Below are 5,500 nucleotides of genomic sequence, written 5' to 3'. Positions count from 1 at the left end.
GTGTAGTTCTTCCCTAATTCATATTGTCCATGATCTCTATCTCCTATTTCCTCTTTTTCTTTTCTATTGTGAATGCTCACTCTCTTTTTTATCACTTATTTTGTTTCAGTATTTTCATTTTTTTGCCGTGTTTAGCACTATGCACAGTTAATTTAGTATTCTTACCTTCAATCTGCCATTCCTTTCATTTGTGTTATTCTTGAGACTTTGCATTGCTCTGCAGAGGAGTTATTTTTATTTTTTTTCTTCCTGCATTTAAAATTTAGAATGGAGATTCATTAGTTTTTTTATTTCTTGCATTTGAGTTTATGTAGAATGTACATACTTACCTCTTATTCAAGTTTTCCATGCAATATGTGTTCTTTGGTTTCCATGCTTCTTGGAATTGTTTGAGATGGTTCCTGCAAGAAAACGTTGCTGCGTTCATTGACTGGAATAATAAAACTGTTTTTCAGAGGAGTTATTTTTATCTTTTTCTCCCTGCATTTAAAATTTAGAATGGAGATTCATTAGTTTTTCTGTATATTTCCTGCATTTGAGTTTATGTACAATGTATATACTTACCTCTTATTCCAGTTTTCCATGCAATATGTGTTCTTTGGTTTCCATGCTTCTTGAAATTGTTTAAGATGATTCCTGCAAAAAAATGTTGCGGCATTCATTGATTGGAATAATAAAACTGTAATTATAAACAACTTACAACATTAATTATCTACTATATCCATTAAATCCTTTATATGATTATATTCACTTATGTATTTTTTATAACTCTTTTACTGCAGAAAGTTCCCACCGAAGAATGACACCTATAATTACCTTGGTTAATAATCTTCTACCTAAAGTGCCTACCTCCGTCATCAAGGTCCGTTGTGTCCGGCTTTATGAGAACAATTCTGGAGATAAGAATGATAAGAGCATCCGCAGCGGTGGCGAAAGACGCCACCGCCGTCCGCGCCGTTGGCAAGGCGCAGGACCGCCGCCGCTGCAGCCGCGCCGCTGGCACGGCGCTGCTCGATGTATCGAGCACGTCCGTGCCAGCGGACGCACACGTGGCGCGCTCCCATTCGTCAACGGCATAGCCGTTGTGTTTAAACTTTTTTTTATTTTTTTTTAAAAATCGGTATTTAATTATAAATAATGCTAAAAAATAAAAAAAAATATTTTCCAAATCCCAAAAATATGGCCGTTTTTTTCCCGTTTTTTCTGATTTTTTTTGATTTTTTTTGATTTTTTCCCCCCCAAAATCATCTATAAATACACACATTCATCATCCATTTATCACATCAAATCATCTCTCATTCATCTCTCATTCATAATTCTCATACAAACTATCAACACATTCATCACCCACTCAAAATCTCAAATGGATTTCACCCATATTATGGCGGAAGCGGAACGCGAAGAACAAGAATACTACGAACAACATCGTGCCGCTTACGAAGCATATGTCGCGGCGAATACCCCTGCTCCTCCTCCTCAACGAACCAGATCAAATCGACGGTACATCCATCGTGACCGGGAGGGAGCCCACGAAAGGCTCGTTGCCGACTACTTTGCCGACCAGCCGCGGTTTCCGGCAGATTACTTCAGGCGCCGTTTTCGCATGTCAAAGCGCTTGTTCATGCGAATTGTCAACACATTGTCCGCACGTGTTGAATACTTTCAAACAGGTGTAGATGCAGCCGGCCGGCCATCCGACAACTCGCTACTGGGCAAACGGCCGACATGCTCGAATCCACAATCAACTACAAGAAGACTTAATCAACCACATGTGGGCGAAATTCGGCAACGAGTAGTGTCATTTTTAATTTTTAGGATTTTAATTATGTAATTTTTAATTTTTAGGATTTTAATTATGTAATTTTTAATTTTTAGGATTTTAATTATGTAATTTTTAATTTTTAGGATTTTAATTATGCAATGTTTAATTTTATTTGTCATTTGTAATATTTATTGTGGGTTTTAAATGAATTTTAATATTATGGAAATGTTTTTGTGTAATTGAATTTTATATTAATTGTGCTCGTCCTTGCGGAAGAGCACAGTTGTGAGTGTTGTGCTCTTGCCAGAGAGCAGGCATGAATAGTACCGCCCGGGCCCACAACCGTGCCGCTGGCAAGAGCACGGTTGTGGATGCTCTAAGACCTTGGAAGCTGTCTTCCATGATCGCGTGGTATGTTTTCTGACTTCTTCGCATTCTGAAAATGAATTTATAATTAAAAAAATCACTTATAATGGAGATAAAAAAATATAAGAAAAATTGACTATTGATTACTTTCATGTTTTTTTTAACATATATATTGTCTTTCTCTAAATTATTGTAATTTTTGTTAATAGGGCACCAGGATTCAAGCATCATTTCCAGGGTATTCATGCCAGAGTATTACTGCTAAACTAAGTGAAGGAAGGATATTTTGCATATGGGATTTTCTTGTGAGACCAAACAATCTCAAGAACAAGACCACCATTCACCAATTTAGGCTCACCATGGTTGCCAAAACGGAAATATCTGAAGTCACAGATTCTAAATTCCTGTATTCTAGGTTTGCATTTAAGAATTTTGATGAGATAGCAAGGCATGACAGAGCTACTGAAGAAACATTTTTTGGTATTATGTTTGCATATTTTTGGGTATTTTGTTACTTTAAATTTTTCCAGATATTAACTTTTCAGTTTTGCAGATGTAATAGGAGTGATTGTTGCACCTGAGAGAGTTCTATGTCAGCCTAAATGTAGACTTATTGAGATTGAAATTGCAGATGAGAAGTAAGTTTGAAAACAATGTTGAAAATATCTAATCAAGGTTTCTGATCTTATTAATCTTTTTTTCCCTTTTATTGCAGTCATAACATGATCTTTTGCACAATTTAGGATGCAAACGTTGATTCTTATCTTCAACAGTTGGAGAAAAGTAAAGGAACTTTGCCTATTATAATTGTTCAATTTTGTCGGCCAAATATGTTTAAAGGTAATATGTTTAACTAATATTTATTTTTCTGTTTGTTTTATAGAATTTTTTGTGTTTCTATTAGTTTTTTAATTTGTTTTAATTTCTGTTAGTTTTTTTAATCATTATTTTAATAACTGTATTTTTTTAGGTGAGATACGTGTCTCTACACATTTTAATTCCTCCCAAGTTTTTATCAATGCTGATATAAGTGAGGTTAAGCAATTTAGAAGCAGGTATGATAACAACTGTTATTGAATTTTTTAACTGTATTGTAATTATATGATGTCATTAATTTTAACATTCTTATATTTAATATATTGTTTTAGGATATATGGGGATCCAACTTTCATGAGTATGGTGTCATTAAGTGAAGTTGGAAAGAAGATAAATAGTGAGTTTGATGACCTACAACTGAAGAGTCTGGAGGATGTCTTGTGTATTGAGGTAGTGAATATTTTTTTATATATAATTTTGCCTTTTTTATTTTTTCTTTACTAATTAAAATCTCTACTTGGTTTGTTTCTTATTCACAGAGTGGTTCATATTGGGTGTTTGGAAGGGTTATTTCTGTGAAATGTCACTATGGTCAATAGTGTTGTGAAAATCGCACTCGGGGCGCGGGGCGATCAAAGCGAGACTGTAATCGCTCCGATACGGCGGGGTCGTGTGAGATCCGTGGAGCGACGGTGGGGCGCGCCTGGGTCGTCTGGGTCGCCGTGGAGCGAGCCGATTTAGGTTACATATTGATGACTGTTCATCTTATTCCTTGAATAAATAAAAAAACGGTAACTTACCAACTTCCCATACTCTTATTTATGGAATACCTACACCTACCTTTCTCTTCAACCGCCTTCTCCTCTCCTCTTTCTTCTTCTTTTTTCTTCTCCTTTCTTCTTCATCAGCCACCACTCCTTCGACGTGGGTCTTCTTCAGCAAAAGCAAAAATCACTTTATTCTCCAGCCACCACTCCTTCGACGTCCAGATTCTCAAGGTTTATCTACAGGTACGAGCATCAATAATTAATTTTCTTATAACCACCGACGACATGGTGTCAAATAAATTTCACGCGGTGCATAATTCATATAAATATGTTTTTCTGTATACTCTATGCGTGCTTATACTCTTGTGGATAATAAAGATGATAGTGAAGATATTAATTTGGTTGTATCCGATGAAGGAGAAGAGGACTTACCTCTGAGTAATGATGATATTATTTAGTTAATTATTTTATGTTTTGCAACCTTTTTTGGAGCTTTGATGATTTTTTATAATAAAATTCAGTTATTTAGTTATGTTATGTTATGTTGTTTAAAAATTTATATTTTTCATCTAATCTTCTTTTTTTAATATGGAGTAATGATGTATGTAGATTTATTTGATGTGATATACATTCAAGCAACAAACTTATAAAAGAGACACAAATATAATCATCATTCGGCTATTCTGGCGCCCCGATTCGTGGGTCTCTCGCCCCGTCGTCCCATCGCCCCGCGACCCGGGGTCCCCCTCATCGCCCCGGGGCGCCCCGCGACCCTAACAACACTGATGGTCAATGGTTTTATGAGTCCTGCAAGATTTGTGTGAAGAAGCTTGAACAAGTTGCCCCTATGAAGTATTATTGTGTGCGTTGTAAGAAGACTTTTGGTTATGCCAAAAGGAGGTATTTCATTTTATTATTGTTATAGTGGTTTGATTAGTTTGATTAATCAAAATTATAGCATTTTTTGAATTTTTTAAAATTGAATATTTTGTAGGTAAAGATTTGTTCTAAATATTGTGGATGACGCTAGCAATGTTTCACTTCTGCTTTGGGATAGAGAGGCTATTCAACTATTGGATTTGAAAGTTGATGACATTGTTGATGCAGATGAGGTATATATAATAAGAAACAATGCTATAGTTTTTATAATTTGTATATATTTTATAGTATCTTTTATTTTTGTTGCAGATTTTCCATTCCTAGGAGGATAGAGGACAAGCTTTGTGGACATAATTTTCTGTTTAAAGTCCAGTTGAAGGATCATTTTGATTATCCAGTTAGCCATCCATTTACTGTGAATAAAGTCCGTAAAACTCCTGAAATTGTTGAAAAATATATCTATGAAGGTTTTGTTTCAGAACCTATTAGTTCTCAGGTGAAGCTGTATGATCTATTGTTTGGAGATGATCTTGCTGAGGTATTTATTTCAATTATTATTATTCTTTATGTGTTTTATTCTGTTATTAAATTTTTTACTTTACAGGTCTCTCAAAAAAGCTTTCATACACCAGACTTATCCAGTGTAGAGGATGGCAATAATTCTGAATGGACTGTGAAAGACACTGTGAAGAGATGTTTGGATCTGGAGTTTGATGCATGTGAAGATAACACTGATTGTGAGTGTCTTAAAAGGAAGAAAGTGAATGGTGCCAAATAGATCCTTATAGAGATATTTGGCTTGTGTTTTGAAGTTATGGACAATGTTTTAGTTTTGTTTTTGTGATCAGCTATTTAGCTTATGATTGAGCAGCTTTTAAGCTTATGACTTATGATTTAATGTTATGTTTTA

At 35.0% G+C, this 5,500-nt stretch overlaps 1 long non-coding RNA gene across 1 annotated transcript; it reads left to right on the top strand.

The window, feature by feature from the left end:
- The first annotated feature begins 2,323 nt into the window (after positions 1-2,323).
- LOC121803378 lies at positions 2,324-5,500 on the top strand. Its single transcript, XR_006050974.1, has 10 exons — positions 2,324-2,608; positions 2,682-2,766; positions 2,844-2,968; positions 3,099-3,183; positions 3,277-3,394; positions 3,484-3,954; positions 4,321-4,611; positions 4,706-4,823; positions 4,900-5,128; positions 5,195-5,500. It is a non-coding gene; the product is annotated as an uncharacterized LOC121803378 (long non-coding RNA).

Source organism: Salvia splendens, chromosome 5 (genome assembly GCF_004379255.2).
Source record: "Salvia splendens isolate huo1 chromosome 5, SspV2, whole genome shotgun sequence".
NCBI classification, from domain to species: domain Eukaryota; kingdom Viridiplantae; phylum Streptophyta; class Magnoliopsida; order Lamiales; family Lamiaceae; genus Salvia; species Salvia splendens.
Note: the sequence above shows the minus strand (reverse complement) of the source record. Positions and strands in the feature narration are given on the sequence as shown.